This window comes from Mesoplodon mirus (genome assembly GCF_964341445.2).
Source record: "Mesoplodon mirus genome assembly, chromosome: 8".
In the NCBI taxonomy this organism is placed as follows: domain Eukaryota; kingdom Metazoa; phylum Chordata; class Mammalia; order Artiodactyla; family Ziphiidae; genus Mesoplodon; species Mesoplodon mirus.
Window position 1 is genome coordinate 25,584,091 of NC_138984.1, and position 12,008 is coordinate 25,596,098.

The 12,008-nt window shown below is 34.3% G+C and overlaps 1 protein-coding gene across 2 annotated transcripts in view; it reads left to right on the forward strand.

Annotated features, from left to right (window-relative positions):
* ERBB4 (erb-b2 receptor tyrosine kinase 4) overlaps positions 1 to 12,008 on the forward strand; it is a gene marked incomplete at both ends in the record, with an annotated part of 1,148,799 nt that overhangs the window by 764,350 nt on the left and 372,441 nt on the right. The gene's annotated exons all lie outside the window — the stretch shown is intronic.

Below are 12,008 nucleotides of genomic sequence, written 5' to 3' on the forward strand. Positions count from 1 at the left end.
TTCATACCAAAGAAATATATATTAACTTCTGGTTTTAGTCATTAGCCTAATAAACTAGCCAATTTCCCATTCTTAAAGTGTATAGTATTTCTACAACAGAGGATTTATTAGATTCAAAGTGTTTAATATGATTAAATGATAAGCAAGTAATATTTGAGCTCTTGTTAAAGACTTTGGAAATTATTCTGCTGGGAATCGGTTTCATTTTCATACAGCAGGCTATGTTGTCCCCACATTTATTATTACTGACATATGTATGAGAACAGAATCTTTATCAAGAATTACCCTGGGTTTTATATTTCTCATCTATTATTATATGTTTCCCATCTGAAATCATAACTATCTTCACACAGTTCAATGATTATTTGCAATAGTACTGATTGTGTTATAGCACTTTTGTAGGAAATCAAATTCCAAGGGACAATTATTAAACTTCTTGATGGTCCTAATAACAGAGAAATATGAATATACTTGACCAAACTGACAGCTGTGTTTCTAATAAGTGTCTAAAACTTTCTTTAAAAAGTAAAGTAACATAATTTGCTTGTCACCTATAAGCAGAAATTTGTATGAGATATCATCTTTGTTCAACAGTGTTCAAGTTGCATACCTTGTAAAATTACATGTGAATGAAAAATTGTTTCTGTCCACACTAACAAAGCAAATGATGTGCTTCAGACATGGCTTCCAATTTTCAGTCTGCCCATACCGTAGTAAATTTTATATGAGGGGTGAAAATCATAATGTTTGGATAAGATGAAAGGCCTACTGACTTTCAGATTATTAGTTATTAACCTATAATGCATGAATGAGATCAGGCAAGAATAAAGCCCAAGACAGAAGCCAAAGGGAATGTGTCCACCAGCCTTACAGTATGTGGAGCAGGAAATGTGTGAGGGATTTACTGCACTTTCACAGATGGTATCTCTTTGTGTTATTCTTTTGAGGGCAAATTTGGATGTTTGTGGCTATAATTAGGCACCAGTAGCTGAATTTTTTTTGCATGCAAATAATTGCAGGTACAAAAACTATAAATGCAGAGTAGAATCATAACAAATGATTCTTTACAGATTAACCACCAATTGCTTGTTGAAGTTTTACTCTTTACATATGAGTTTTATTTGCTGACACATTATATACAGTGCATGATACCATATCTGATAATAATATATTGGCTGGTCTTGAATATTGGTTTTCCATGGCTTTATCATGAGTCAGTTTCTTCATTTACCTTCTCCCCATGGGTGATTACTGGCAGTTCTCATGGTTTAAATTCAGCTTCCCCAGTAAGTTCCAGAACTACCCACCACCAACCAATCAAATCACCCAAGTTAAGACGTTGGTAGGCATCACTGAGTTCACCTTATCTTTGGTTCTTGACATTTATTTAATTGCTAAATCATGCTGAATTTGCCTATTTCTTCATTGTACGTATTTTTTAATACCATTGCTCTAGTTCAAGACTTCGTCTGTTGCCTGAATTCTTGGAACAATCTCTGAATTCTTAATATTTTTTGAGGCCATGACCCTTTTAGCAGTCTGGTGAACCCATAACCCCCTTCTCATAATATTTAAAATAAATAAATAGGCTCAAAATGAATATTTTATATCATCAATTAATATGTATAAAATCAATAAATTTATAAAATAAATTATAAAGGATTACAACAAAATAGATTATATTGAAATACACCTATCAGCATACTTTATGTGATATAGTATTATACTTCTTTATTATATTACATAAAGTATTCTAACGGTGGGATTAATATGTAATACAGTTTGAAATAGTAATTGGCATAAATATTATTTTAAAAAGGGAAGTCACTTTAACAAATGGTGTTGGGAAAATTGGATAGCCACAGACACAAAAATGAAGTTAGATTTTTATCTTATGCTATATATAAAATTAACTCAACATGGTTTAAAGACCTAAATGTGAGACCAAAACTAATGTAACATTTCTCCCATCAAGTTCAAGAACCTCATAAACTCTATCCACAACCCCTTTAGGGGCCCAAGAACCCTTGGTTAAGAGCCCCTGTGTTTAACTACTCTCCTTGCCTTCAGTCCTGACAACTCCACCTGACAAAATGCCAGCACGAGCTGTATTTAATGGAAATCTAACTATGACCCTGTCTAAAAACACTGTCACTGCAACTGACTAATGTAGGGTCAAAACCAACGACTTGGAGTTTTCAGCAGATTCCTACTTATTTTCCCCCTCTATAGAATGAGTTCTTAAAATTTCTTTGTCTGCACTGCCCTTCCTCTTTTGTTTGCGGGGCAAATTTTATTCATACTTTAAGATACTCATCAGTTGTTATCTCTTCTAAGAAGTGTTCTCTTCTATAAGCGAGATTAGGTAACTTTTCCTGTGTAACCCTGTAATAACCAATGCTGAACCCTGGCATTGTCTCACTCTAAAATGAAAAGTCCTTGTGGACAAGGTCCAATTCATCATCCTGTCCTCTGTTCTAGCACATGATAGATGGATAACAGATATATACTGAATAAACAGATAAATAAATGAAATAGATCAGGTCATAAATAGGAAAATCAGATGATTCCAAGTTATATTTTATTCCATCCATCCCTTATATTTAAGAGAATGGATGTGAAGAATAAATTATAATCCACAGACAGGTATTTTATCCATTTCAAGTCTATTTCAGGTAAAGATGGCAATACACATGTATACGCTTAATTTAATTTATACTTATATAAATATGTTACACTATTTCTATTAATTATATTTATGTTCTATTTATATTTTATTATATTTATAATAATTATAAGATAAAATACGTGTCTACTTTTCCTTTAGCGTTTGGAGACACTGATTTGTTTAATAATTGTAAATATGTTCAAATCACACAATTTTGACAAAGAATTTAAGGATAATTGATTCTTAAGTGATATTTTGCAAAATATTTCTTAATGTATGCTTTTGGGTTTTGGTACAATACTAATTCTTTTTTTTTCACATCTTTATTGGAGTATAATTGCTTTACAATGTTGTGTTAGTTTCTGCTGTATAACAAAGTAACTCAGCTATATGTATACATATATCCCCATATCCCCTCTAGGTAGTCTCAAAGCACCAAGCTGATCTCCCTGAATCTAAAAAAAAAAAAAGAAAAAAATGGTTCTGATGAACCTAGCGGTGAGACAGGAATAAGGACACAGATGTAGAGAATGGACTGAGTACTAATTCTTAAAGCAGAAAAGTGCAATGTTTTCAAGAGCAACCTGGCTTTTTATTGACATACCTTTTGGCTATAATTGAAACAATGAAGAAAAGCTTTGAAGTGTGTGGAAAAACAATTTTTAAATGATACTACTTCTTTCAAAATATGTTATTTTGTAATATTTTTAACCAAATTGTATTTCTCAAAATATTTGAGATACTTCAGTCTAAACTTTAGCAGGAAAAAGTAGAGATGAGTGTCTTTTTTCTTGTACAGATCCCTAGCAAGACTTCTCTAGCATTCTAACATCCTTGAATAGTTACATCAATAGGGCCTATTCAACAAGCTGCCCTTCAAAGTGAAAAAAAGTCATATAGTGAGTTATGTTTCACTTACCTGGAGCTCTATAATAACACTCATCAACATGAGAATATCAAAATGATGGAACTTACTTGCCCTCGAATAATTAAGCAAATGGGAGTATATCAGAACCTGAACATGGAAAAGTAGACAGTGATATTTTCCAAGGAGAAGATGTATAGTTAAGAAAATGGATTTAGGAGTCAAACAGGCTTGTTTGAAATCTAACATTGCCTCTTACTAGTTATGTGACCTCGGGCAAGTCACTTATGCTCTCAGCACCTCCATTTCCACGACTATAAAAGCAGAGAGTCAAGAGCTGAGCTGAGCTGCTAGATTTCATGGTGGTCAATTAAGACAATGAACCAATAAGAAGGTAATCATAACTTTTAGTCACTTAAGACAATAGTATAAGCAAGAAGTTGCAGTGGAAAAAGTACCAAGTCCTCCACCGTGCCATTTTTCACCATGGAACAGCTCCAGAACAGAGTCAGATGGATCAGACTGATCAACACAAACACAGGAAATTGTCTCACTGCTGAGGGAGCCCCCAAGCAAAGGCTCCTGCCTGAAGTTTTATGGATCTGGGGACCAGAAGGCAGGTGGGAGGGAGAGGGGAAAGTGCTGAGAGTGGGAAAGTACTGAGTAATGAGCCAGAGTGGAGAAAAAGTATCTTCAGGGTTCCCCCCACCCCTCTAAGGACATTTCAGCAAAGGGACCCAAGGCAGGCCCTTGGTAAAGAGGCCTCATAATGGAAGCACCTGGGCTAGGAATGTCAACATGCTTAAAAGCATGGCTTGTCAGGGAGCCCTGAGTTCTCCTTGACTGCAACTCCCTTCAGAGACCTCAGCACATTGACTGTGCACCACCTCTGCTGTAAGGAGGGCTGCTTTCCTCTGTGAGGGATGCCAGGTAAAGCCTTCGTAGCTACCTATGGTCAGGCTTGAAAGATCACACATAGGTTCTTGGCTAAGAGCTTATATTATCAACTTCCTAGGGTTATTATGGATTATTATGAGGAAGAAATGAGTTAATATGAGTCAAAATTTGAGTGATTTCTTGTAGTAAAGGAATAAAGTGTCTTCTGATTATGATTTGTTTTTTTCACATGACTTGACCATATGTGGACAGAATTATTTTTATATGTGACAGTTATATTTTCATTATATATTAATTAGTTGACATTCTATATGTTTCTGTTTCATATGTGTTTTAGCATCCAGAAGATAATATTTCATAACTTGATCTCACTGAGACACTGAAAGCTACAACACTCAGATGCTGCAGAGCCTAGTCTTTTTTTTAGTTTACACCAGATGCACCTCTCATTCTCAATTGCTTTCTAAAACCAAATACCAGCTAATGACACAGTGGGAGTGTGGGGGAATTGGAAAATTCATAAAAGAGCATTAAGTTCACAAACATAATTTGAAGATTAATCGTTTGTTTAAACCAGATGTTCCGCTTGCATTAAAACCATTAGTAGGGCTTCCCTGGTAGCGCAGTGGTTGAGAGTCCGCCTGTCGATGTAGGGGACACGGGTTCGTGCCCCGGTCCGGGAAGATCCCACATACCGCGGAGCTAGGCGCATGAGCCATGGCCGCTGAGCCTGCGCGTCCGGTGCCTGTGCTCCGCAACGAGAGAGGCCACAACAGTGAGAGGCCCGCGTACTGGAAAAAAAAAAAAATTAGTAAAACTTAAAACTATATTTTTCTTTTAATGGCTCTTACATATCTTAATAATTGTCTGCTCCTAACTAATACTGCATGTTGTGTCCTATCTAGATAATTTTGTTGAACTAGAAAATAATCAGATGTCAAAATACAGTTAAACTTGATTTTCTTAGTTTATCACCTGTTGTTATTCCTTCAGTGTTAAAATAGTTACGTAAAATACATGCACTCTTCAAAGTTTAGGATTTTGTAGTAGAATAAAAAACAAAATTTGTCCACAGTGCATTTCAATACAGCTTCAGTTTCTGTGTATTATATACGCACATATCCACTTTTATATAAATGCATATATAGAATCAAATTATGCATATTGTTTTTAAAAGTTTTAAGATAAAAGTTTTAATTAGGGAAATAGAAAAATGTGAAAAAGCATTAGAAAGCCTAAATGAATCTGCATGAACCCAAAAGATGTATAAGAATCTTTGAAAAGATGTATAAAATAAATTCTTCATGAATCTCATCTGATAAAACAAAAGAACTAAAAATCACTTATTGAAGTCAGATGCAATTTTTCTAAACAAAATATTAGCAAACAGAACAGAAGCTAGGAATATATTTTTAAAAAATAAGAGCAAGTAGCAGTTCTGCCATATTTTTTATCTGTTGGTGAGAGAGCAGGGACTTGAATCTGACCCTTATCTGAGAGGGCCTTTATCATTATATTTATAAGAAGAGGTTTTCCAGGTTGACTGAAATTCACTCCAGGATAAATTGTTATGTAAGAATGTTACAAGATACAAGCACAATGTATCTGCTAGCTTGGCTTTCTTGTTCTTTAGTTTCCTGGAATAAGAGTGCATTGTATCACTATTTGAATAAATTTTTTTATGACAAATCTTTATTTTTATCAAATGCAATAGTTTTCTTTCAATTAACTTTTTCATCAAATAGTATGTACATAAAATTAAAGAAGTATGATCTTTGCTTTCTAGAAAGTGATAGAATATTCCTCAGGGGTACTTTACCCCAACCCCAGGTGGCAGATTGGAAGAATTCTCCCACAATAGACGTTTCCTAGCTCAGCTCAGTTCTCATATTTATCATGCATTTCATGGGGTATTTTATTTTATTGCAAATCATATATATATATGCATTTGCATATAATATATACTTGTAAAGTAAACACATTGTATAAATGTGTGTACACACACACATACACTTACATATACACACACTGGCCTCAATAGTTTATGATTATAAATTAGTTTTTGCTTTCCTTTTACATATAAACCACCTAGAATCTGGAATAAGTTCCATAGTCTCTCCACTCTGGCTGTGTTCTCTTACTGCCAACCCCAGCTTCTCCCATAAATGACTACAGTAAACCTCACAGCTGTACTGGGTACTCCCTCACCTGCTCTGAAGACCCACTATACCCCCAATTTCTTCAAAGCATAAATGAGATTAGTTATTAACATGATTTTGCTAATAATAATAATGTTTATTGAGGGGCAGAGAGGACCAAACTTGACTTTTGTGTTCCTGCTCTTGTGTTGTAGGTGAGGATATCCCTACCTGTTGGGACCCTCTGACCATTTGTAAACCTTAAGAACCGACTCTTTTATTGTCTCCTAGGCTTTTTGCCCCTTCACCAGATGAAGGCTCATTTCATTTTCTGTTTCTGAATTAGTAGAAACATCAATTCATTGTGTAAGAAAATGCCCACTCCAGGCATCAAATATAATGTGGCTTCCTTAGAAAGGTTTTAGTAGTACATGTCCCAAAGCATCATTTCTTTAGTCTAAAATTATATCATGTCAGTAGTGTGCCAGTAAATGTTTAATAACCTCTCTTCACAAAATAAAGAAGAAAACATGCCAATTTGTAGAGTTTGATGATTTTCATGGTGTAAAATTCCTAATGTTATCCCTTTTTAGCAACCAATGTGGATTTTGGAAGAGACACCCACTTAGCATACATTTAGGTAGTATTTCCAGCATAGAGAGTCAATAGATGTGAACTAATTAGGAAATAATGAATTTTAAGTATATATTGCCTTTTTAAAATAAAATTTAAATTGTGGGTTTATATATTTTAATATTTAGTAATGGCCGCCTTTAAGAAGCAGCTCTCACAATTATAGAAAATCTGACAGTCAGCTAAGTGCACTATTACCATGTGTGAACATCAGTAGCCGTGTGTAGGTAATGCTGGGCTAAGCCCAGTACAGTGCTTACCCTTTCTCCCTGTAAGGATGCAAAAATAAAATTAAGCCTACACATCATACATGGTATGAACTGATCATGGACCCTAGTCTCCTCTGGGGCAAATGGTAAATAAACAAACACACACATGCACACATACACACAACTCAGGAAAGAATAACCTCTTTAGAGACAGGCCAGTTTAACTCAAAATTTATAGAGGAAAATATCTTCAGGGTCATATTCTGCTAACATTTGTCTTTTAAATTATTAAACAGTATACTTAGCTTCTGCATTCATGTTAACTTCTTACACTCAAGATTTCCTCAAGAATAATAGATAGAAGTTACCTGTCTGTTTAGCCTTTCGCTAAAAGGCTTGCTTACAGAGTAAGCCTCTTTTACCCTCTCAAAGTAAACTGAATTTCTGCCTCAAAGATTGACTCCTCTGTACCCCACAAGCATACTGCTCTAGCTCTTAAAATGTTCAATTTTCTACCTTCAAATAAATCTTCATGACCATAACTTGTTGGAAGGAAATAGCAGAGATGTTGTGTATCATGATCTAGCATTACAAAAGGCAAGGGTTTTTATGTCCAATGATAAGTAGATTAATGGTTTCCAAACTTGGACATTTGTTAGAATCTACTCCCAGAGATTCTCACTGTGTAAGTCTGGTTTAAGGATGGGAGGCTACCTATCATCAAAGTTCTCTAATTGATTCTAGTGACAGGTTTAAGTAACACTGATCTGGTGTAGGATTTCTATGCTAGTAAAATGATTAGCAAAGCCTACTATGATTAAGACATCTCAGACCTATGCTGATTCAAAATTGATGTAGAATGCATAGGCTTGCTGCAAATGAGCGACCACCAAATACATGAGTCCCCTCTTAGAGAATATGTAGCGCTCTGTTGTCATGTGAAACTTCCTTCATTAATTTCATTAATAACTATAGCAATGCTTTAAGGGCCTGTGACATTTTGGGCCTGATATATGACACGTACTGAAAGAACTCTATTTCTAATTCTTATAGAAATTCTGTAAGGTAGATATTAAGAGCCCCATTTGGGTTGGCTGAGAGAAATTTTTAGCAATAAGGACTCGCTTTCTTCCAGTGAATGGTGTGAAAAGATCAAAATTTTATGAAATAGCAGGTTTCTAGGGTTCAAATTGTCAAGTTAAAGGCAGCCATCAAGATTTTATTGTTTGTCTGAGATTACTTTAGATTTTAACAAGTCTTTTCACTTATGGAAATTTTCATTGAAAAAAATATCATTACTTAACTAAAAGTTGCTGATATTATGAAAATGGTTTTCACACTGTTCAGAATGGAAAAAGGCCATGCAATCAAAATAATCAGCTTTTCTTTGAAGTAGTAACTCCTAACATTTTTAGAAATGGAAAGTTTTTGGAATTGGAGATCTTTAGCCATGAATAATGCTTTTCTTATTGAAAAAAAAGTAACAAGAGCTACACACTTTGTTTGAATTGGGTAACAATCACAGGAGATCTAATAAAAGTAATATAATCAAAAATAAATCTTTCCCAAGTGTCCTATAGATGGGTGAATGGATAGGTAAAAGGTGGTATACACGTACAATGGAATGTTATTCTGCCTTGAAAAGCAGGAAAACACTACAACCGGGCTGAACCTTGAGGAAATTATGCTAAGTGAAATAAACCAGTCATAAGAAGACACATACCATATGATCCTTACTTATATGCAATACTTAGAGTAGTCAAAATCATAAAGACAGAAAATATAGTGGTGGTTGCAGGGGCTGGAGGTGCAGGGAGAATGGGGAGCTATTGTTTAATGAGTATATTTCAGTTTTATAAAATGGAAAAAGTTATGGGGTAGATGGTGGTAATTGTTATACAACAATGTGAGTGTATTAGTACTCCGACCTGTACACTTAAAAACAGTTAAATGGTAAAATTTATGTTATGCATATTTTTCCACAATAAAAAAATATTTAAAATGTAAAGCTAGGAACATTAACATAAAGTGACTGTCACTAAGAGACCTCTGGTGATCTTCCACGTTTTTTATTCTATTTTTTCCACAATTTAAAAATATGTCCCCCTATATAATGTTTTGAGTCATCCTGCTATAAGAGGATTTGCAAATAATTCTAAGCTTGGAAGAATTAGGTGTAGGGGTTGAAATGCTAAGTTGATCAAAATTGATTTAAACTTTCACAAAGTTTGAGACTTATCCAAATCAAATAAAATTCTATATGGACTCAAATAAGAAGTACTTAATTATTGTGAAAGAGATTACAGAGCATTCCATGGTTGATTTTTTTTTTTTTAAACCTAAAGCCCTGTTTGTATACTGGTGTTTAAAGCAACTATGTAGAATTGAATGAAAATTGTGCTGAATCCACTCAGTTTTACCCTCTACTATTTTTCTCTGATTTGTTTACTCTGTAATGGGTTAAAAGTGATGATGTTTGTCTGTGTTCTGTTCTACAACCATCATTCATAGATTTCCTTACCACTCATATGCTTATTCCTGCTTACTAATGTAATTGTTTTCCTGAAACTCAATTGAACAATGAAGTAGAATTTAAAGAGCTTACATTTTCCTTTTCTTCTCTAATTTCTCATCACTTAGAGAAAGCTAGGAACTGAAAGGAAAAAGTAACTGAAAATGGTGTATTCAGGTTCTCCCTTTCATACCATTTGCAAAGAAGAAGTTTCAGACGTCTTCCCTCCCCTATCGGTTCCACTCACTATGCCACTTTTATTTTGCAGTTTGGAGCAGAGGTGGGCGAAGGACTGCTAGTTACGCTGGAGGGTTGGAGCAGGGGAGCCGGCATCCCTACAGTGAGCTGGGGAAAGATGAATAAAGAGATCAAGCTGCTAACCCACTTAGCAATCTTTCAAGCCTAGATTGTTGCAAGCAACCCTATGCAACTTTTATTTAATTCTTTGCTGCCTGGCACGAACAAATTATGTTCTATTTAGAGGTGATGCTTTTGGCAATTGTAAGTGCTCTTTCTAAACAGGGAAGAGAAAATGGAAAGGAAATTACGCAGTGACATTTCTCTTAAAGTTTTCCTTTAAGTATATGTAAAAGAAATACATAAAAGAAAAAAAAACTTGATAAAAAAATTTACAAAGGAAAAGTCATCTCAAAATTAGGTGTCCTGATAAGCCACTTTTATTCTCCTACTTCCTCACACTTTATTAAACTAAGATTTTGATCTAAGCAGCTTTTTAAAAAATATTTTCTATAGAATCAGTTCAAACTCTGTACTTGGGAAGTAGAATACAGCATCAGAAGAGCTACCTATATGCCCAAGTTACTAGTTACTTTGTTGATAATTAACTATTACTAGTTAATAGTTAATTATCAAAATGAGTTTTTCAGAATAAAGAAATTTGTTTTGCTAGAAATAAATACAATGATAAAACTAAAAGATTTTTTAAAGCAATAAAATGTTGGATAACCAACACTTCTTCATTTCTAAATTTTATTTAGTTGCATAATTTTAAATATCAAATATTTTATTGAAAAAATTTGCTGTGTATTTTTAGTGGAATAAATACACATGTGAAGTTCCTTATGGTTGTATAACTGACAGGGATCTTCCTGTTTGAATCAGTAGAGAAAGGTAAATTAATATCATGTAGTTTTGTAACATTCTTATGAAATAATAAATTATTTCTACTAATCCACACAGTGGACCCAGACATTTTATCTGAGGGAGAAAAAAAAAAAAACAAAAGAAAAAAACACAAAACATTGTTTCATCAATAGTAACTTAATTTAGAGTGAGAATATATATTACTTTAAAAATATTTGAATGGATAATCATAGAGAAAAATTAGATATTATTGTTCTTTCTCTCCCTTCTTTTCCTACCTTCTAAAAGCTTTTACCTAACCCTTTTCCAGAGCAAAGCTCCCTGCATCTTCATTCTCTTTGCACAATTATTCTTCTGCTTCTTTGCCTCAAATGGTAGCCTAGTGGCTGAGCTCAAGCTCTGGGTTTCTACATGAGTTTGAATCTTGACTCCAAGAGTTTCTTCTAACTGTAATTTCTTAACTGTCATTGCTTAGCTCCTTTATCCTGCATTTTTCTCACATGAGAATTAACTGAGATAATAAATGAAAATGTTTAAAACAATGCCTGCCACATAGTAAGTGCTCAATAAATGTTAGTTGTTGTTAACATTTTTAATGTTTATAACTGAGATTTGTTCCTCGTATGAAGCACTGCTTATTCTGTGTCCTATCCTAATGCTGGGGACTGTGATCAGCCTTCTCTTACCTCCCCAACACCATTTATAAGTAAATATGCCCCTGACTCTGTGGGGATGGAAAGTGGGATGGGGAAGGACACCATTTTTAATGCTCTTCACATCCACTTGTAGTACCCCCTCCACCCTGCTCATTGAAGTCATCTGCTAAATACTGCTTGTTCCTCAGGTACATCAAAGATTTTAGCAAGTGACCCCAAATCATCTTTTAACTCCATGCAAGCCATTCCGTACATGACTTTGAATAACAATGTATTTTTTTGCACCTTTAATAGATCTTTATTGTAGTATAATTGCTTCACAATAC